The sequence below is a fragment of the Entelurus aequoreus genome, linkage group LG19 (genome assembly GCF_033978785.1).
Source record: "Entelurus aequoreus isolate RoL-2023_Sb linkage group LG19, RoL_Eaeq_v1.1, whole genome shotgun sequence".
In the NCBI taxonomy this organism is placed as follows: domain Eukaryota; kingdom Metazoa; phylum Chordata; class Actinopteri; order Syngnathiformes; family Syngnathidae; genus Entelurus; species Entelurus aequoreus.
The window spans coordinates 37,443,326-37,466,875 of record NC_084749.1 but is presented as its reverse complement, the minus strand read 5'-3'; the positions used below and the strand labels follow the sequence as shown (position 1 = coordinate 37,466,875).

At 38.7% G+C, this 23,550-nt stretch overlaps 1 protein-coding gene across 8 annotated transcripts in view; it reads right to left on the bottom strand.

Annotated features, from left to right (window-relative positions):
* arid3a (AT-rich interactive domain 3A) overlaps window positions 1-23,550 on the bottom strand; it is a 143,537-nt gene that overhangs the window by 90,514 nt on the left and 29,473 nt on the right. For 2 of the 8 annotated variants that reach the window (XM_062028486.1, XM_062028489.1), the window contains exon 2: window positions 4,332-4,468. The exons of 4 other annotated variants lie outside the window; for them this stretch is intronic. The gene's annotated coding sequence lies outside the window, so the exon portion shown is untranslated. Of the gene's footprint in view, window positions 1-4,278; window positions 4,469-5,226; window positions 8,734-23,550 lie in introns of those variants that run through there. 2 more of the 8 variants (XM_062028488.1, XM_062028484.1) reach the window with 2 other exon arrangements.

Below are 23,550 nucleotides of genomic sequence, written 5' to 3'. Positions count from 1 at the left end.
TTAACTTTGGCCTGTCCCACTACACTAGGGGCGTCAAACTTGTTTTCATTGACGGCCACACCGCAGTCATGGCTGCAATTAGAGGGCCGCTTGTAACAGTATATAATTAATGAATTTGCCTATGAATTGGAATATTAAAAAAATTTTTTACATAAAGAGTAAAAAATAAATCTGTAGATTTTATCACTGTTTTCTTACAGAAACAAACTGGAAGCTTAGTTGCCAGACTTTTACTGTAAAATATATGGTGGTTTTTAAAAAAAATGTTTTATTTTTTTTACAACATATTACTGTAAAAAGAAATACAGTACTGCTGTTCAATTTTATTTTGGCAACTCAGCAGCCATTTTTTTTTACCATAATAAAATGTGGTACCACAAAATCATCAACCGTGGATTTTGTAGTAAAAAAAAACAAACAAAAACTGACAGCTCAGTCGACAGAATTTTACTGTAAAAAAATAAACATTGGTCGTTTTTTTTCCCAACTTACAGTAATATGCTGTAAAAAAAATTTAAAAACTCCCTAAATGTTACAGTAAAATCTATTGGTCATATTTATAGTGTACAACTTGGTGGATAACTTGCTTCGAAATCATAAGTTAAGCAGATATTTAAGTATTTATTTGGATTTTATCCAACAAAGTTAGATAATATAATATTTGTTGCAATATTGGACACAATTTTTTTCCCCAGTCAAACTAGAAAAAAAAACCTAATAACTTTAGCAAGAAAATATTATTGACAAATATTATTTCCAGGCTTTTGCAGGCCATATAAAATGATGTGGAGGGCCAGATTTGGCCCGCGGGCCTTGAGTTTGACACCTGTGCACTAGACACACCAATGAGCTTGTTTATAGATGTACTATAAAACTCCTCATAGAAAGTTGCCATTTGTTATATTTGTTATAACTTTGTGACATGATACAATGCACATTAATGAAGATGTCATATAGAAAAGTGACAGATTGTAGCCAAAGGCTGATTTCCATCTGCATCTCATTGCAAAGAAACACTAATTCAGCGTTATAGTTAGTTGTATTTTTCATGCACTTATTCTTGCTGTATTTATATGGCACAAGTGGAAAGCCGGTCCCTGAAATTAATGCCAACATTAATTTGCCAATGTCCGTGGTGCAAAAAAAGGTTGGCCAACACTGTTCTAGACGACCGCCGCTCGTTTCGAGTATTGGCCCTTTTTTATATAGAGAAGGCGGAACATTTTCTCCAAGTAAAGGGCGGCAATTTGCCGGCCTGTCTTTCTAAAAACGGAGGCGACCACGTAATATTCCTCTTTGTCCAAAAACAGTTTGGTAACACCTCTGCTTATCTCACCCACAGGCCGGCACTGCTCCGCCTTGGTTTTAATATAGAACTCAAAATAAGTGTACCCTCCGAGGTACACTTAACAGTGGACCAAAACAGACCCTAATTTTCCGCCCTCTCCATAAAAACGATGACCAAAATGCAAAAAGGCAAGCAAATTAGCGGCTTGGTGCTCTGCATAAAAACAGCTACTGACACCTCAACTTGCTGTTGAGAGTGATACAGGTTGAGTGTGTCAGAAGACGCAAGGGGGCGGGGGATCAAGGTGTGACTGCAGAGGTTAGCAAGAGGGAGCGGGCCGAGGGCTGGACAGATCCCAGGCCACTGAGGCCCCACAACACAAACTCAATCAATCAATCAATCAATCAATGTTTATTTATATAGCCCTAAATCACAAGTGTCTCAAAGGGCTGTATAAGCCACAACGAATAAATTGTATTGTATTCCTAAAATTAAAATAGACCCTCATATCTACATGTACCGTACATTCTGGACTGTAAGCAGCTACTTTTTACCTACACTTTGAACCCCGCGGCTTGTAAAATGGTGCAGCTAATTTATTTATTTTTCTTTGTGACGACCATAATACAAAACTAAGGGTGTAACGGTACACAAAAATCTCGGTTCGGTACGTACCTCGGTTTAAAGGTCACGGTTCGGTTCATTTTAAGTGCAGTAAGAAAACAATAAAATATACATTTTCTGGTTATTTAATTATCAAATTTGTAAACAACGGCTTCATCCTTTTAACATTGGGAACACTATAATAATTCTGCCCAAAAATAGAAATAGCTCCGTGTGTGATGGATGTGAGCAACCTTGCCAACCTTGAGACCTCCAATATCGGGAGGTGGGGGGTAGGGGGCGGTGTTGGGGGCGTGGTTATTTACAGCTAGAATTCCCCAACTCGAGTATTTCATATATATTTCATATATATATATATATGTATGAAATACTTGACTTTCAGTGAATTCTAGCTATATATATATATATATATATATATTTATTTATTTTATTTACATAAAAGAAATACTTGAATTTCAGTGTTCCGGTGGCTATCCATTATATGGCAGTATTGTCCTGTTTAACTTCTCCGTTCATGATGAGTATATCATTTCGGTCACTGTGTTCAATGGAGAAGTCTGTTCTACATATTTACAGGCAACATACACCTTCCCCTTCGAACTGTCCTGGATGAACTGAAATTCTTGTTTCCATTCATTTGAATTCGTTAGGCAAGCTGTTTATATTGTGGGAAAGCAGGCGTGAGAACAGGCTGTCCCCACTCAGTCTCAGGTCCGCATTGAGCTGGAGGGGGCGTGGCCTCCAGCTCCGGCTGAATACCGGGAGTTTGTCGGGAGAAAATCTCTGCCGGGAGGTTGTCGGGAGAGGCGCTGAATACCGGGATTCTCCCGCTAAAAACGGGAGGGTTGGCAAGTATGGATGTGAGCCACCACTAGGCTGATCAGTGCAAGAGCAGGCAGTCATGAATGCTAAGGATAACAATAACATACATATACACACAGGGTCCATTACCAGGGTTAATGTGGTCATCATATATAAAATTAAAACTAAATAAGATAAGGCTCAGAATTGGTTTCTTAACAAAACCTTTCTACATATAAAGTGCAACATTAAACTGCTTCAAGTTTTTGCTCAGATTAAATAAAATTAAAAAACCTTTCTTCTACATATAAAAAATGCAACGTTAAACAGTTTCAAGTCAACTCAGCCTCAGATTAACTTTTCTTTTTTCCACCCAGCCTTTAACCCTGGTGACTTTCACTCAATCTTCATGATTTTTGCCAGAAAAATTTGTTTATCCACATTGTCTGCAGAAAGAGCAGACCTGCTTGCAGTTACATGGTCTCCAGCTGTGGAAAATACCCTTTCGCTAGGCAGGGAGGTAGCAGGTATGGCGAGGTAGTGCCTGGCTAACTTGGCAGTAAGAGGATATATGGGCTCATTGTTCTTCCACCATAAAAGTGGGTCAAAATCTAGTTTTTAATGCAATATGGTCTTAAATATGCTGCTATTAAAACACCAACAGCATTTGTTATTGCTTTAGCCCTGCCTGACTTGCAGAGGAGAGGCTGCTTGAATGCGTTGGGGAGCTGTTTGTTCGTCTTTCTCTTCGTTGAAGCAATGTTCACTTTGGGGTGGTGCCGCTTCAAATGGGTTAGCATGTTAGACGTGTTGCCAGAAGCATACCCTACCGCTGCTGAACAATGTCGGCAAACCGCTTTCGCTTTGTCCGCCACTCGTCCTCCATTGTTGTATCGCACCGCGAAGCCGAAGTGTTCCCGAACAGGAGATCTTAACGAGGCAAGAGGGTCTTCCAGCTCTGGCTTTTGCATGTTGTCTTAGCCCGGTCGTTGCTAGCATGCCGTGTGTCGTGCATTGTTTACACAACGTGCGGTACGCTACTTATGTCCGTCCGTGCGGTGCGCTACTTAATATGTTCGTGTGGAAACTCGTTCCGTGCACCTCCGTTTCGAACCGAACCCCCCGTACCGAAACGGTTCAATACAAATACACGTACCGTTACACCCTTATACAAAACGTTTAAAAAATATGAGCAAACACACTGAGAAGGTGTTTAATTGTTTGTGCTAAGCCACAATGTTTTGGTCGAATTCGCTCACTGCAGGTGCTGCGATGTCCTTCCATTTACTGGATTCAACCAGAAGTAGAGTGCCGCTCAGTCTTCTAGCCGTCTGTGGCGTTTCTACTCGTATGGATTCTTCATTTATCACTCCAAGCAACGTTTGTAAGTTTTACAGTATAACTAAAACTGTTTATACTTACTAAACCGTCCCATGTGTGATGTCTGTACGAGTGTTGTCATGCATATTTGTAGGTGTTATCGTGATGTGATGACACTAGCGTTGATAGCATTAGCTAATATGCTAACACGTTTACAAGTGTCTTTGTTAGTGTTATTAACTTACAAAGGCATTCTTTTTGTATTGTTTCAGTTTGACAAATTCCTCAGTAAGCTCACCAGGACGTCACCGTGGAGTTATTGAGTCTGTTCAGCAGATCGGAGAGCGAGCTTTCACAGCTAGTGGGTTCATGACGATGACTTCTGTTTTGTTTGATCAGCTGTTTTACTGGCATGTGACAGGCACCGTTAATGATCTGTAAATAAACATTTCCAGAATTTTTCTCTGTAAACATTCATTTCGCAATGTATATACACTACCGTTCAAAAGTTTGGGGTCACCCAAACAATTTTGTGGAATAGCCTTAATTTCTAAGAACAAGAATAGACTGTCGAGTTTCAGATGAAAGTTCTCTTTTTCTGGCCATTTTGAGCGTTTAATTGACCCCACAAATGTGATGCTCCAGAAACTCAATCTGCTCAAAGGAAGGTCACTTTTGTAGCTTCTGTAACGAGCTAAACTGTTTTCAGATGTGTGAACATGATTGCACAAGGGTTTTCTAATCATCAATTAGCCTTCTGAGCCAATGAGCAAACACATTGTACCATTAGAACACTGGAGTGATAGTTGCTGGAAATGGGCCTCTATACACCTATGTAGATATTGCACCAAAAACCAGACATTTGCAGCTAGAATAGTCATTTACCACATTAGCAATGTATAGAGTGTATTTCTTTAAAGTTAAGACTAGTTTAAAGTTATCTTCATAGAAAAATACAGTGCTTTTCCTTCAAAAATAAGGACATTTCAATGTGACCCCAAACTTTTGAACGGTAGTGTATCTGCGGCTTATAGTCAAGTGTGGCTAATATATGGAAAAAAAATGTTCCCCTAAAATTTTGTGGGTGCGGCTTGTGTACCGGTGCGTTCTATAGGCAGCAAATTACGGTAATTCATTGACCCATGTGAAAAATGAAAGAAAAAAAAGTCTGTGCAGTCATCTTAGTAACTTACGTGACTCTGGTTGATTGACAGGCGAATGGGCGTTGTTGGCAAAAGGTAATGAAAACATTAATGACGTCGAGTCCTCATCTTTAGCATGGATCAAAGTATAAGACCAAAGAAGCCGTCATGTGCCCAGTTTAGAGAAAGAAGAAAAGAAGAAGATGAGAAACGGGAACAAGATAAAGGTATGCAGATTCCTGAGTGACATGAGTGACAGTAGACTATAAACTATTAATTAGCCTCTTGCTAATATGCTGCTATTCGCCACAGAAGACGTCTGTATTTGGGTTTGCTAAACTAGCAACTATAAGAATGGAGGCATCATGTCATGCAACTAATTTTACAGAGACAGTTTGTGTTTGCAAGACAAGTGCAAATTTACACAGACGTCCTGATTTTGGAATATCTTATTGCTATATGCTAAGTTAAATAACTTCTAATATACATTGACATGGCATGTTGTAAGCTCTATGTGATGAATCATTTGTAGTGTGTAGTGTTGTCCCGATACCAATATTCTGGTACCGGTACCAGTATTATTTTGATACTTTTTGGTACTTTTCGATACTTTTCTAAATAAAGTGGACCACAAAAAATTGCATTATTGGCTTTATTTTAACAAAAAATCTTAGGGTACATTAAACATATGTTTATTATTGCAAGTTTGTCCTTAAATAAAATAGTGAACATACAAGACAACTTGTCTTTTATTAGTAAGTAAGCAAACAAAGGCTCTTAATTTAGTCTGCTGACATATGCAGTAACATATTGTGTCATTTATCATTCTATTATTTTGTCAAAATTATGAGGGACAAACTGTAAAAATGTATTATTACTCTACTTGTTCACTTACTGTTAATATCTGCTAACTTTCTCTTTTAACATGTTCTATCTACACTTCTGTTAAAATGTAATAATCATTTATTTTTCTGTTGTTTGGATGCTTTACATTAGTTTTGGATGATACCACAAATTTAGGTATCAATCCGATACCAAGTTCTTACAGGATCATACATTAGTCACATGTAAAGTCCTCATGTGTCCAGGGACATATTTCCTGAGTTTATAAACATAATATAAATAAAAAACGAAAGAAGATGTTGTGATGCCAAAAAATATGGACGTAATAATAGTAGTATCGACTAGATGCGTTCCTGTACTTGATATCATTACAGTTGATGTTAGGTGTGGATCCACCAATGGCGTTTGTTTACATTTTGACGTCGGAGAGCTACGGTGTGCAGTGAAGCATATTTAGCTATTCCTCGTCCTGCAGGGATGATACTTGTAAGAAACTCACTTTATTTGTCGCCATGGAGGCGAGGATTAGTGATTTAGAAGTAGCTAAAACACTGCCGAGTGCGGCAGGACTTTAGCCGCTAGCTAGCTAGCCATGTCTTAAAGCACATTTTACGGTGGCCGTTTCAGTGTTATAACTTCACCTTTATCGTTAGTTTTTAAGCCAAAATGCGTCCGTTCTCCCTCTTCTGTCTACACACTGTGTTTGCTTGTAAGTACTCTGTGATTGCGCGCCGCCGAACATGCTCGTCTGCTCGTAAACCAGCAATGTCACGACGTGACAAACAACGGGAGGGGGGGGGGGACCGGTACTTTTCAGAGGCGGTATAGTACCGAATATTAGGGCTGCGAATCTTTGGGTGTCCCACAATTGGATTCAATATCAATTCTTGGGGTCACGATTCGATTCAAAATCTTTTTTTTTTTTCTCGATTCAACACGATTCTCGATTCAAAAACGATATTTTCCCGATTCAAAAGGATTCTCTATTCATTCAATACATAGGATTTCAGCAGGATCTACCCCAGTCTGCTGACATGCAAGCAGAGTAGTAGATTTTTGTAAAAAGCTTTTATAATTGTAAAGGACAATGTTTTATCAACTGATTGCAATAATGTAAATTTGTTTTAACTATTAAATGAACCAAAAATATGACTTATTTTATCTTTGTGAAAATATTGGACACCGTTTGTTTTTTTTAAGCTTATGAGATGCGATGCAAGTGTAAGCCACTGTGACACTATTGTTCTTTTTTTTTTTTTTTTTAATAAATGTCTAATGATAAGTTCAGTGAGGGATTTTTAATCACTGCTATGTTGAAATTGTAACTAATATTGATACTGTTGTTGATAATATTAATTTTTGATTCACTACTTTTGGTTTGTTCTGTGTCGTGTTTGTGTCTCCTCTCAATTGCTCTGTTTATTGCAGTTCTGAGTGTTGCTGGGTCGGGTTTGGTTTTGGAATTGGAATTGGATTGCATTGTTATGGTATTGCTGTGTATTGTTTTGTTGGATTGATTCATTTTTTTAAAAAAAACAACAACAACAACAAAATTACAAAAATGAAAAAATAAAATAAATAAACATTTCAATATCGATTTTTTAAAAATGAAAATCGATTCTGAATCGCACAACGTGAGAATCGCAATTCGAATTCGAATCGATTTTTTCCCACACCCCTACCGAATATGGTTAATTAGTATTGTGGTACTATACTAATACCGGTGCACCGTACAACCCTATTAGTGTGTTGGGCTTAATTAATAGGATATGAGCATTATGGTCATTTGAATTGGGGAGAGGATGCATGTGTGATGTAAGTGTGATCTAACGTATACATTTAATCTTCATTGTAAATTCAGGGGCATGTCTTTAATATGTTGGCGGTAAAGCACCCACTAGCCAAAATGAGCAGTCAGATACTTCCACGGCAGCCACAGACATGGTTGTGGAGTATGATGAGGCGCCATCTACCTCTGCAGCTATTTATATTTAATTCATTGATCTTGTTTTTGGTTTTTTTACCTTTTCCTATTTGAGGTTATAAAACAAAATAATACCAAAAAATAACATAATATATTGTTGCGTTTGCGTTGGTGGGGATTGTAAGTTGTAAGCGCAGGCTCTGAACATGCTGATGTAGCAGTCGCCACAATACTGAGCGCGGTCACTCATTTTGTGACAGTGACTGACGGAGACAGTGAAAGCAGCCGTCTGTATCCAACACAATCCTACACTTTCATAGACAGGCTGCTGCATTGTGCACACAGTCTGACAATATGAGTGATGGGGCTTGCTTGTCAAGGACTTGATTATATTATTACATATTTATATTACATATGACTTGATTTTTTATTATTACTACATTATAATTAACAATTATTATAATTGGTTATTTATAGTTCAACTCCTACCGTGTTTACTTCTGTGACAACCTCCTGATGTTGTTTATTCAATCAGAAATATCAAGCAGCTAAAATGCGGCAAACATGGATAAGTGTGGAGGGAGTGTTTTGCATTTTTCCATTATGTATTATACTGGATTTAAATGGGTGTACATGTTTTGGTTTTTTTATTATACACTACCGTTCAAAAGTTTGGGGTCACCCAAACAATTTTGTGGAATAGCCATTATTTCTAAGAACAAGAATAGACTGTCAAGTTTCAGATGAAAGTTCTCTTTTTCTGGCCATTTTGAGCGTTTAATTGACCCCACAAATGTGATGCTCCAGAAACTCAATCTGCAAAAAGGAAGGTCAGTTTTGTAGCTTCTGTAAGGAGCTACACTGTTTTCAGATGTGTGAACATGATTGCACAAGGGTTTTCTAATCATCAATTAGCCTTCTGAGCCAATGAGCAAACACATTGTACCATTAGAACACCGGAGTGATAGTTGCTGGAAATGGGCCTCTATACACCTATGTAGATATTGCACCAAAAACCAGACATTTTCAGCTAGAATAGTCATTTACCACATTAGCAATGTATAGAGTGTATTTCTTTAAAGTTAAGACTAGTTTAAATTTATCTTCATTGAAAAGTACAGTGCTTTTCCTTCAAAAATAAGGACATTTCAATGTGACCCCAAACTTTTGAACGGTAGTGTATATTTATTTTTATAGTATCCACAAAGTTCAGTGAGCGGGTTGTGTTATGTGTGACCATGTGTGTTGAATTTTTGTGCTGGTTGATTTTTTTTCTTCTTCTGCACCACGACTAGGGAAGGTTGTTTTTTAATGGGTCTTATAAGTAAATGCTGTGTGGTGTTGCCTTGCAGGTACAGTTAATGGTTGAGTTACTTACGTTGGCCACCAGATAGCAACACAATCAAAGCTATCGGGCCTGCAGCTATTTCTATGTGATATAAATACACCATTCATGGACACCCCTGATTTAGCCTATAATTATAGCATTAAGGTTGACAATGATGTCTACTTTTTTATGTCTGCAGTCGATCGTCGCCATGTTGCACTTCAGGTATTGCGATTTCCCTACATCGCAGACTTTTTTTTTTTTTAAGCATTTTCCACAACATTTTTGCCCTAAAATTCCAAGCATAACGATGGCTAAATCAACTAAAAATATCAATACAGCAGTAGTATTGGTATTAAAAGAGTGTAAAAGTGACTATAGGGTGTTATTTAATGTCTAGAAGGCTTTCATAATGTTGGAAATGTAATTTTGAAGGTTGTAAACCGTTTCATTATGCTTCAGCTAGGAAAATATTCCATTTATAATTAATTCCGACTTGGCGGAAATTAATTTATTGCGGTCATGCTCGGAACCAATTACCAGCCTTAACTGAGGGATTACTGTACTAATAACCTGATTAGAATCAAACCACGTGGATACCAAAGCACAATAAATACATAAACTATACATAATGTAATTTATTCTGGGATAAAGTCAGTATTCCTCAGCAAAACAAGTATGCCTACATTTATATAAAGGTCCCTCTGCATGAACCTAAAATTACACTGAGTGGAAAAGTTTCTCTAAAGGAAAAAAACAGGTTTATAGCAGCTCAGTGATGCAATTGTGCTGCTTATTGGTTCTTTTTAAGACAATGTTATTATAACTTTCAACACAATTAAGACTAAAATTCAACCAATGGCACCTAAAAAGACATCAAATTAGTGAATCACTCTTACTTTACATTTCTTTGTTACCTGTTACAACATCCCCCATTGTTTGCACATGCTGTTTGACTGCTGCTTTACAAATTCTTTCTGGTGATTAAATCTGTCTGCAAGCCAAAACCAGCAGCCTAACTTGTAATTTTAATAACAATTAGAATGCAGCGAGTTGTGTGCGCAGTAATTATAATTAATGCTTGCAGGTGAAATTAAGTTGTTCACACTTTTTAATAGCTCACAATCACGCTGCAAAAAGAGACCGCGTCGTTTCTCACGGGAATGCAATCCATGTAGGACGGCGCCATCGTCTAATTTTGTCATTCTTATGAACGCAGTGGGCTTAACTGTCAACAATTGCATTTGAAAATATGAGGCACATTCTACAAAATAAGGAAAATAGTACACTACTTTATAAGTTTGATTATGAGGCTTTTAATGAAATAAACAACATCTGCATCTAATATCAACGTAAATTGGATATCACTGCAATAAAAAATGGCAGCAAAATAACATGCATGCAATACGTGTCAAATAGTGAAGTGAAGTAAAGTGAATGTAATTTTATAGCGCTTTTCTCTAGTGCCTCAAAGCGCTTTACATAGTGAAACCCACCATCTAAGTTACATTTAAACCAGTGTGGGTGAAGTGTCTTGCCCAAGGACACAACAGCAGTGACTAGGATGGCGGAAGCGGGGATCGAACCCAGAACCCTCAAGTTGTTGGCACGGCCGCTCTACCAACTGAGCTATGCCGCTAAACAAGTCTTAAGTAGGCATGTGCAGGTTAGCACTAAAAGCTTATAACAGTCAGATGCTATTTACTAAATAAACAGCTGTCATTCTGACTATAATGGTGTCAGAACATCAATAGAATATAACACACACTTGGGGGAAGCCATTAATGCTTCAGATATATCTCAGAGAGCGTTAGGAGTCTGCACAGATAGAAAGCAGCTGTACCAATGGCAACATATAGGCAAAACCGGAGGCGGAAGTGAAACTTTCAAAGTAAAAGATTTTAAAATAAGAGTGTCCGCATAAACATGGATCATTTAAACAGGTATTGCTGAAACCAATGTGGCTGTCCAAATGTATACAACTTAACAGAAGAGGTGGGAATCTTCGGACACCTCACAATTCAATTCCATTTCAATTCACGATTCAACACGGTTCTCGTTATATATTTTTGGGTATATAAATTGGAGTAAAACCTTTTCAAAACAGATTACAGGTTACAAAAGTTCCTCTTGGCGGCCGGCATACAATTTATACGTGTAGTGTTAGCCTCAAAAAACAGCTTTTTAAACATTCATTTTAAAAATATTATTTACAAAAATCTCAGAATCAATATAACAAAATAAAATAGAGCAACCCCAACTCCAACCCAATCCCTGCTTTGCAATACTTGGGTAAGAAATTCACAAAGTTATTGAGAAGACATAAAATAAAATAAAAATACGTAAAAAAAATAAAAAAAAAGTTTAATTATAATATATATAATAGTTGTAAATGTTTTTAAAATCAAAAATTGATTCCTCAAAAAATATATATATATATATTTTTTTATAAAGATTCTTGAAAATCATTCATCAATTTAAAATCAGGAAAAAACATATTGCGATTTGGATATAAGTCAATTATTTTTTTTATCACCCCTACTCAGCAGCTTAACAGTTCTTTGGAATTGGCACCACTTCTGAGTAAGGATGCAACAATACAAACATTTCGTATCACGGACATCATTATTATGATATATATATATATATATATATATATATATATATATATATATATATATATATATATATATATATATATATATATATATATATATGGTATTGTTGGATGTCTCAAAAAGTGAAAAAAAGTACACTCACACTGAAATATTTTGACCAACTTACTGTATTTTTTTAAATAACTAAAATAAATAATCACACTGTTAGAAAACCCACTATTTTGCATGTTTTGTGTTTCTTATGCTTCACTGAAAGTGTTTTAGTCTTAGTATTTTATCTGTTTTATAGGCTAATATTTTATGGTTTTAAATATGGGTTTGTACTGTAGCCCTTTAAGATATATTTGAATTTGAAAAGTGTGTAACAAAGAAAATCTATTGTTATTATTGATTACTTCTGGCGGGCGTTGTGTCCTACTCTGTTCAGCAGTCCTTGAATGCACCGTAAAAACACCACTGCCTCTTTTCCTGAGTATACCTGTAGAATCATCACTCTGGGAGACATTTAGAGAGCATAACTTGTAGGTTTAATGTGCACAACTGAATAGCTTAGTTCAGACAGCAATGTGTTTATATAAGTTTATATTGTGGTATGTTGTTTCCTAATGGGGGAAAACATTAATGTCTTTTGATTGATTGATTGAAACTTTTATTGGTAGATTGCACAGTTCAGTACATATTCCGTACAATTGACCACTAAATGGTAACACCCGAATAAGTTTTTCAACTTGTTTAAGTCGGGGTCCACGTAAATCAATTCATGGTCTCTTGTTTTCATGTTAGTATTTAAGCTGGCAACAGTCAGTCCTTGAGTTTATCAAAGTGCAGTCGTCAATCTCGGTTTTTCCAATCATTACTATTAAAAACGTACCACTAACCCTCTGGAGTTTTACAGCGGTTATCGTTATTCCCATTTAGCGTTAATCCTGATTTTTGTTTATTCAAGAACTAGACTCAAACAGACACATATCCGCCCGCAGTAACAAACTCTCAGTACGATGCAAGAAAGTCATAATTAAATATCATCGGTTATGAACATGTTTCCATGAAACATAAAGCGCCTGCAGTGCCCTTCTATGTCACACGGCCGAGGAAATGTGACGCAAGGAAAGAAGAGCTCTGTTTCTTCAGAGGCTGGAATGAAGTGACAACTGACGGCGCAGATGCAGTCAGGCAGCATATAGATATTCAATATTGATTCAGTGGATTCTTCCATCTTGACAAAGGCTCCACTGAATGCTCAATGCCTGCAATTGTAAGATGGTCGGCTGCACCGGCCGAGGCAGACTGAGATGACTACACTCGGAGCCATGAACACTGACGCTGGTTCAAAGTGCAAACACACCTCTGCTCAGTCTCACAAAGATGTATCAGTATCGTCTGCACTTCTGGATCAATATTAATTTGGACTATTTCCAAGCTAAAACACAATTGAAAACATACTGTAGTACTGTACTGCAACAACGCCACCTTCCAACTGCCTGTGTGTCCTTTAAGTCGTTTTTTTTAAAAAGACAGAAGTGACAACGTCATGTCGGCTCTTCCTGTACAGGAGGAAGCAGAAGTGGTTGCTTTCTTTCGTGCTTCATCCCTCATGATTTCCAACATGCTAGATGGTGCAAATTGCATTGCGCCATGACACACGCTTCTCCAAGCTTCCCCAAATACCAAACATGCACAGTGGATTATAATGACAAGCATTACTTATTTGATGAAACTGGTAAATATTGTAAAAGTTAAAGTACCAATGGTTGTCACACACACACTAGATGTGGTGAAATTTGTCCTCTGCATTTGACCAATCCCCTTGTTCACCCCCTGGGAGGTGAGGGGAGCAGTGGGCAGCAGCGGTGCCTCGCCCGGGTATATTTTTTTTGGGTGAATTAAACCCCCAATTCCAACCCTTGATGCTGAGTGCCAAGCAGGGAGGTGTATGTTGGGGCTGTTTTGCATTTGACAACGGCCTAATATTAATCTGAAACATGCTTATTTAAGGTCATTTTATGCATTTTGGCCTAAACCAAGCATTTTCGAGCACAAAAATGGCTAAATGTACATCAAACAACAAATCTAAGGGACTCCAATCTATTGAACAGGAAAACATCATCTTTCAACAAGTTGCAGTATTGTCACACAGGTAGTAGTTGTGTTTAGGAAATGTGTGTGAGAGTCTACATTACTGTACAGCAGTGTTGGCATTAACGCACTTTTTGTGTCTTTTTACGCGTTGAAATCAGAAAGGACGCGGATTTTTTACGATTTTTTACATCTATCATTTGTTTTCAAACGGTTACAAAAAAGTGGAACCCCAAAAATTTACTGTGGGACCCCATTTTTATGACTTGATGGGGTCCCTGGGACCCCATTTTGAAACTGCTGCATACGGCTGTACAGTATGTCTTATTTATGTGGCCTATTTTCTACTATTATGCCTACTATATTGTGTAAAGGTGACTACATGGGTGTTATTTCATGCCTAGAGGGCCTTAAAAAGTAGGTATTTTACAGGTTTAAATGCTGTAATCATGAAAACATTTGATTTCAAAATCAGGACTATATTATACAGGGGCCTCACCATAGAGACACTCATTTACTGCACATTTGTGTGATCATGCTCCAACCTGTAGTGTTTTGCAATGTTTTCAAAAAAGCAGGAGACATGTACCACTTTTTATGGGCATTTTAACAGCAGTTGTGCAGTGCATCTACATTGACACCACTTTTCTTTTTTTTTTACCGCTGAAGGTGCATGGGAGGGAGGCTGCACTTAATGTGCTCAAGACGCTAGAAATGCATATACTTCAAGAAGTTTTTATCATATCATATTATTTTATGATTATATTATTAATTTATGTCATTGCCTGAAATAAATAAATAAATGAAAAAATGAAAAAAAAAAATTATACATTCTAGGTGAAAAAAACAAACATTAAAAAAAAATTAAATTACATTAAAACGCATCAACTTAATTTTTTTTAATCACCCCCCTTAAGTCATCCAGCAGCTATGAAATTATGAAAGGATGTTGCTGAATAGAAGATGTGTGTAATTTCTTTTTTACAAAACTTAAAACCAGTGAAGTTTGCACGTTGTGTAAATCGTAAATAAAAACAGAATACAATGATTTGCAAATACTTTTCAACCTATATTCAGTTGAAAAGACTGCAAAGACAAGATACTTAACGATCAAACTGGAAAAGTTTGTTATTTTTTGCAAATATCAGCTCATTTGGAATTTGATGCCTGCAACATGTTTCAAAAAAGCTGGCACAAGTGGCAAAAAAGACTGAGAAAGTTGAGGAATGCTCATCAAACACTTATTTGGAACATCGCACAGGTGAACAGGCTCATTGGGAACAGGTGGGTGCCATGATTGGGAATAAAAGCAGCTTCCATGAAATGCTCAGTCATTCACAAACAAGGATGGGGCGAGGGTCACCGCTTTGTGAACAAATGCGTGAGCAATTTGTCTCACAGTTTAAGAACAACATTTCTCAACGAGCTATTGCAAAGAATTTAGGGATTTCACCATCTACGGTCCGTAATATCATCAAAAGTTTCAGAGAATCTGGAGAAATCACTGCACGTAAGCGATGATATTACGGAACTTGGATCCCTCAGGCGGTATTGCATCAAAAAGCGACATCAGTGTGTAAAGAATATCACCACATGGGCTCAGGAACACTTCAGAAAACTACTGTCAATAACTACAATTCGTCGCTCCATCTGTAAGTGCAAGTTAAAACTCTACTATGCAAAGCGAAAGCCATTTATCAACAACACCCAGAAACGCCGGCAGTTTCGCTGGGCCCGAGCTCATCTAAGATGGACTGATGCAAAGTGGAAAAGTGTTTTGTATTTCTGACCATTCAAATATGTTGAAACGTACACATAGGACGGAGCATTGTCTGTCTATTGTGTGTCTTTGCAGCGCAAGCACACCTCTGTCACAGCCGTGTGCCTAACTGTGCCAGTCTGCGGGTCCTTTTCAAACATGCTAAATAAATCCCCAAATAGTACTCCCAAAACAGCAATAAGAAGTGTTGATTAATCACATTGCACGTGCTGTATAATATATATGCATGTTTTTCCTCCCAGTATTGTGGGTGTTTTGATGATCAGCATATATTTTGCACATTAATGAAGACAGAGACACAAAATGCACTGCACGCCCTTTTCTGCTCATGTAACTGACAAAATCCACTTTGTACACGTTAGTAGGTCAGCTTTGCGTGTGCGATCGAGTTTGCGCGTGTTTTTACCACTGCCCTTAAATCTGTAATAAAATAATGCATCAATTCCAATGGCAAGGGTTATGCAGGAAGTAGGTAATAATAATAATAATTAGAGATGTCCGATAATGGCTTTTTTGCCGATATCTGATATTCCGATATTGTCCAACTCTTAATTACCGATTCCGATATCAACCGATACCGATATATACAGTCGTGGAATTAACACATTATTATGCCTAATTTTGTTGTGATGCCCCGCTGGATGCATTAAACAATGTAACAAGGTTTTCCAAAATAAATCAACTCAAGTTATGGAAAAAAATGCCAACATGGCACTGCCATATTTATTATTGAAGTCACAAAGTGCATTATTTTTTTAACATGCCTCAAAACAGCAGCTTGGAATTTGGGACGTGAGGAGGTTGAGGTGGGCGGGGTTGGGGGTAGCGGGTAGCTGTATATTGTAGCGTCCCAGAAGAGTTAGTGCTGCAAGGGGTTCTGGGTATTTGTTCTGTTGTGTTTATGTTGTGTTACGGTGCGGATGTTCTCCCGAAATGTGTTTGTCATTCTTGTTTAGTGCGGGTTCACAGTGTGGCGCATCTTTGTAACAGTGTTAAAGTTGTTCATACGGCCACCCTCAGTGTGACCTGTATGGCTGTTGACCAAGTATGGTTGCATTCACTTGTGTGTGTGAAAAACCGTAGATATTATGTGATTGGACCGGCACGCAAAGGCAGTGCTTTTAAGGTTTATTTCCCTACGTTCATGTACCACTACCTACAGCGGCGTTTTAAAAAGTCATACATTTTACTCTTTGAAACCGATACCGATAATTTCCGAACAGATACCGATAATTTCCGATATTACATTTTAAAGCATTTATCGGCCGATAATATCGGCAGCTCGATATTATCGGACATCTCTAATAACAATGATTGAATACCAGCCCTGTGAGCTGCTATGTTGCATTGTGACGAATGCAACGACAATAATAGTTGCACTGAGCAATTATGCTGCGTTCCAGAAAATTGCAGCATGCATTGAAGGCATCAACAAGACCTACAAGAACTACATTTGTAGAATTCCAGATTAGATGTTCAACATTTAGGACTAGTACCGTGACCTCTGACCTCTGACTAGGGTAGATTGTGCTACATCTAAATGGGCACAAGAGCCAACATACAGCAAGGCTCAAGTAATGTAAGCTAACAGGGTTAGCTGGAATGTTTACTTCATGGGGGTGGGGAGGATCCACCAGGATAAAGACGTAGAAACGATGACAGCTAACGGGTTAATCGGCTTTTCTTTTTTTTTTTTTAAACCCACATTGGATTGGTGGAAGATTGCGGGGTCTAAACAAACAGAAAAGAGTGATAAGAGCTTGAGCTGAGGGTCTAACTCCAAGTAGATAAAGAGACTTGGTTGGACTCCTACATGCACATACTGGACATGTGTTCACACACATATCTAATACCGCCTGGTACTCTAAATTAATACTTCCTAATGATTGTTTCAGAATGTAGAACACATTTGCCACGTATTTTCATTCATCACTCCAAGCAACGTGTGTAAGTTTTACAATATAACTAAAACAATTAATTTTTACTAAACCGTCCCATATCTGATGTCTGTAGGAGTTGTTTCATCATGCTATAGTAATGTAATCAAGTTAGTGTCGTTACCATTAGCGAATATGCTAACATGTTTACAAGTGTCTGTGTTAGTATTATCAACTTACAATGGCATTCCTTCTGTATTGTTTCAGTTTCGTAAACTCACCAAAACGCCACCGTGGAGTTATTAAGTCTGTTTAGCTGATTGGAGAGCTAGCTTCCGCAGCTAGTGGGTCCATGACGATGAGATCTGGGGTTTTTTAATCAGACGTTTCACTGCTGTTTTACAGGCACTGTTTGGAAACAATTAAGGTATGCAAATAAACATTTACAAAATATTTTGTGCCGGTATATATCTGTGTCTTCTAGTCCGGTGCTGCTAATGGATGAAAAAATAAATAAAAATACTAAAATTTGGCGGGTGGGGTTTAACTACCGGTGCGCTCTATTGCCCGGACAACAGTTAGAAGTGGAGATGTCCGAAAATATCGGACTACCGATATTATCGGCCGATAAATGCTTTAAAATGTAATATCGAAATTATCGTTATCGGTTTCAAATAGTATAATGTATGACTTTTTAAAACGCCACTGTACAGAGTGGTACACGGACGTAGGAAGAAGTAGAGAACGGCAATAAACCTTAAAGGCATTGCCTTTGCGTGCCGACCCAATCACATAATATCTACAGCTTTTCACACACAAGTGACTGCAAGGCATACTTGGTCAACAGCCATACAGGTCACACTGAGGGTAGCCGTATAAACAACTTTAACACTGTTACAAATATGCGCCACACTGTGAACCCACACCAAACAAGAATGACAAACACATTTCGGGAGAACATCCGCACCGTAACACAACATAAACACAACAGAACAAATACCCAGAACCCCTTGCAGCACTAACTCTTCCGGGACGCTACAATATACACCCCCCACCCCCCCACCCCCCACACACACACACCTCAACCCCCACCCAACCCCGCCCGTTACATTGTTTAATGCATCCAGCGGGGCATCACAACAAAATTAGGCATAATAATGTGTTAATTCCACGACTGTATATATCGGTATCGGTTGATATCGGAATCGGTAATTAAGAGTTGGACAATATCGGAATATCGGATATCGGCAAAAAAAACATTATCGGACATCTCGAGTTAGAAGTGCTAATAACGGCTATCACAGAAGTTTCTATTATTGTTTACACTCCGAGCAACTAATCTTTGAACGTCAACTGCCGAGGTTGGCGAGGACTCTCCTATTTTCCGAGTAGGAAACCCGACCCTCGGAGGGCATTCCAGTGGAAACTTCGGACTAGTAACTCGGAAATTCTGACTTCCAGGTACAAATGGAATGCTTAATTAGGAAGGTTGGGTAAAAAAAAATATGTCGTGAGTCATACCAAAAGACTATAAAAATGGGACCCATTACCTCCCTGCTAGGCACTTAGGGGTAAATCAACAAAATGATTCCCGAGCGCAGCCACCGCTGCTGCTCACTGCTCCCCTCACCTCCCAGTGGGTGGAACAAGGGGATGGGTCAAATGCAGAGGGTAATTTCACCACACCTAGTGTGTGTGTGACTATCAGTGGTACCACCTCAATAATTGTGCTCTGGACATTGCATTGCTGCAACATCAACGTAACACCCATCAGACATCTGACTCTTCCCACCCCCACACCCCTCTATTCGCGATCTTCTTGACAATGCTTAAATGTAAACTATTGTCAACCTGCACTTCAAAGCAGTTTCTATGCCGCTAGATGAAGCCCAAACACAATCTCGTTGACATGTATGACTTAAGTGTTATTATGACAATAAAAGGAAATGATTGAATTGATTGATTGATTCTTTAACTTTAGTAACTCGGAAATTCCAAAATGGAATGCTTAATTAGTAAGCTTGGATAAAAAAAAATGATGTTGTGAATTCAAACCCCGGCCGAGTCATACCAAAGACTATAACAATGGGACCCATTACCTCCCTGCTTGGCACTCAGCATCAAGGGTTGGAAACAGTGGTACTTTAACTTTAGTATCTCGGAAATTCCGAAATGGAATGCTTAATTAGTAAGGTTGGATAAAAAAATTCTAACATCTGAAAAAAAAAAACAGACAAACTGTACTAAGCAGCAGTCGCTGATTACCGCTTGGCGCCCGGCAAATTGCCATTCGTGTTGATCGTTCATGAGATTTAGGAGTGGCATAAAATTTAAACCAGTGATAAATCAAAAAATATGATTTAGCACTTCCACATCATGTAGAACAAGAGTACAGTACGACGTTTTAAACATGTACACTATCTATTAAATCTGAGGGGCCCTTTAAAAATGTCGATGTGTATAGTTAGCAATGTTCCCTGTTCCCCCCCAAAAGTTATACTTTTGTCGTTTATTTACCAACTGAATAAAGCTTATTGATGCCCGCAGGTAATCAAAAAGCACATATTAGCATAAGGGAAGTCGAGGGAAATACCTTCAAAGCTAATAAACCAGAATGCAAATAACTGGTAGGTTGTGGACACAAAGCCCTATTTAGTTTATTTCAAGCAACAGGTTTGGACTGTTGCCTTTGGCTAAAGTCAAGAAACTAAAGAGGCATGCTTGTTCTCTTTTTTTTTTTTTTCTTAAAAAAAAAAGGGTTGGGCTGACTGAACATCTGCACGGGTGTATGGAAGGGTCGAGTTCACATTCACATTGGTCATGAGGATGCCATTGCTTGCAACACATGCCTGCTAAATGCATATCAAGTGACAGAAAATATGTATGTACATTTCGGACGAAAATAGGTAAACACGTTTTGCTGAGTAAATAAATACCAAAGGCAGCATTTGGGCGAACACCGGCTTACTCAGTGCTAAACAGTAGTCATTTATGATCTCCATTACAGTGACAAGGAACAACACGGGGACTAGAAGTCGGTCAGTGGTGCTGGTCTTGATTATGCATCGCTCGCTCACATTCCTTGCAGCATTACCTCGCATGGCAATAACACAGGCTCCATTGAGCTTGACTGCGCCAACAACAAGATCATTGAGGAAGTGTCGCACAGGCTGGTCACGCACTTTCCACTGACCCCTTCCACCGAGCCACAGCAGTACAGTGAGACAAATCTGATTAGCCCCAGCTATTCTATAAATTAAGTGGGCATGCAGCAAAAATAATCCTGTGACCCAGCGCTCTGATGAAGAGTGCATGAATAAACAGCGAGGGCATGACAGTAAAGGAAAAATGAAACACATCCGTGCTGCTCTATTAAAGGCTTCCATTTTGTATAAAATATTTCATTATTATTAGAGATGTCCGATAATGGCCTTTTTGCCGATATCCGATATTGTCCAACTCTTAATTACCGATTCCGATATCAACTGATACCGATATATACAGTCGTGGAATTAACACATTATTATGCCTAATCTTGTTGTGGTGCCCCACTGGATGCATTAAACAATGTAACAAGGTTTTCCAAAATAAATCAACTCAAGTTATGGAAAAAAATGCCAACATGGCACTGCCATATTTATTTTGAAGTCACAAAGTGCATTATTTTTTTTGAACATGCCTCAAAACAGCAGCTTGGAATTTGGGACATGCTCTCCCTGAGAGAGCATGAGGAGGTTGAGGTGGGTGGGGCTGGGGGCGGGGGGCGGGGGGTGGGGTTGAGGTGGGGGGCGGGGTTGAGGTGGGGGGGCGGGGTAGTGGGTAGCAGGGGGTGTATATTGTAGCGTCCCGGAAGAGTTAGTGCTGCAAGGGGTTCTGGGTAATTGTTCTGTTGTGTTTATGTTGTGTTACGGTGCGGATGTTCTCCCGAAATGTGTTTGTCATTCTTGTTTGGTGTGGGTTCACAGTGTGGCGCATATTTGTAACAGTGTTAAAGTTGTTCATACGGCCACCCTCAGTGTGACCTGTATGGCTGTTGACCAAGTATGAATTGCATTCACTTGTGTGTGTGAAAAGCCGTAGATATTATGTGATTGGGCCGGCACGCAAAGGCAGTGCCTTTAAGGTTTATTGGCGCTCCCTACGCCCTTGTACACAGCAGCGTTTTAAAAAGTCATAAATTTTACTTTTTAAAACCGATACCGATAATTTTGAAACCGATACCGATATTACATTTTAAAGCATTTATCGGCCGATAATATCGTCAGTCCGATATTATCGGACATCTCTAATTATTATCAATAACATGAGTAATAACAAGAACAATATAAAAAATATTCTCATTATCATCAACAATAACCGTGCAATAGTGCTTTTGTAAAAGGCGTTTTTTTTACTCGTGCCCCATAGCTGTTGCACCAAAGTAGGGCTGGGCGATATATCGAATATACTCGATATATAGCGGGTTTGTCCCTGTGCGATGTAGAAAATGACTATATCGTGAGTATTCCAGTATACGTTCTCACACAGTTGCTTTTAGCTGCGGGCATTACACTTCAGGCTTTTCTCACTCTTTCTTGTCTCTCCTTCTTACGAGAGTGATAAAACAAGCGCACCTTCTTACATTGTCACATACTGTCGCACGTGCAACGTCATACTTTAATATTTATTTCACTAACTGCTTCTTTGCTATCACTTTTACCATCACATTTGTACACATCCTATTTGCTGATGTTGTTGTTATTGTTGTGTTTGCTGATGTTGTTGTCTCTCAGTCGTAACCCCTTCTTGTCCCCGCAACTTCCCACTCTGTCTTCCTTTTTATCTCTCTTTCTATCCCCTCCTGCTCCGGTCCGGCTGCGCCAAACAATAATATAAATCCATTTAATAAAGTCAAATACAAATAAGGCAACAAGAGAAGTATCCCATACAACCAACAATGTGATTTGCCTGAGTAGCTGGACAGGACGAAAAATTAAAAATAAAAAAAATAATTGATAATTGATTTATTTATAGTGAATAAAGATAGTTGTAAAATTTGGCTGACTGCAGCAGGCCACCTCACCGAGAGATCCGATCAGCTCCTTTATTTTAGGGCACTTATGTTCCAGTTTTGCATACATTTTCATGACGGGTAATCTAATGAATGTGATGGGAATTAATTTAACGGTTTCAAAGGCAGTTTTTTAAAGTCGCAAGTGATAAACGCTTGCTTAGTGAAACGAAATGTGAAACTGCATTAATATAAACAAATTAAAGATTCATCAATACCATCCATCTTCCATCTTCTTCCGCTTATCTGAAGTCGGGTCTTGCTCTTCCCGGGGGATCCCGAGGCGTTCCCAAGCCAGCTGGGAGACATATTCTCTCCACCGTGTCCTGGGTCTTCCCTGTGGTCTCCTACCGGTCGGCTGCGCCCTAAACACCTCCTCAGAGTGGCGTTCGGGGGGCATTCTGACCATATGCCCGGACCACCTCATCAGGAGCAGCGACTTTACTCTGAGCTCCTCTTGAATGACAGAACTTCTCACCCTATCTCTAAGGGAGAGCCCCGCCATTCGACGGAAGAAACTCATTTCGGCCGCTTGTACCCGTGATCTCGTCCTTTTGGTCATAACCCAAAGCTCATGACCATAGGGAGAATAGGGAAGTAGATCGACCGGTAAATTAAGAGATTTGCCTTTCGGCTCACCTTCTCCACCAGGACGGACCGATACAGGTTACGCATCACTGCACCGATCCGCCTGTCAATCTCCTGAATCGTAATCGAATCGTGAGGTGCCCAAAGATTCCCACCTCTAATCTTGAATGCTAATATTATTATAATAATACAGTAGAATTATTGATTTATGTTTTTATTTCAACCCTGCAAGGTATTGTGAGTAGGGCAGGCGGCCATGTCACTATCATTTACTGATACTGATACTTTGTTA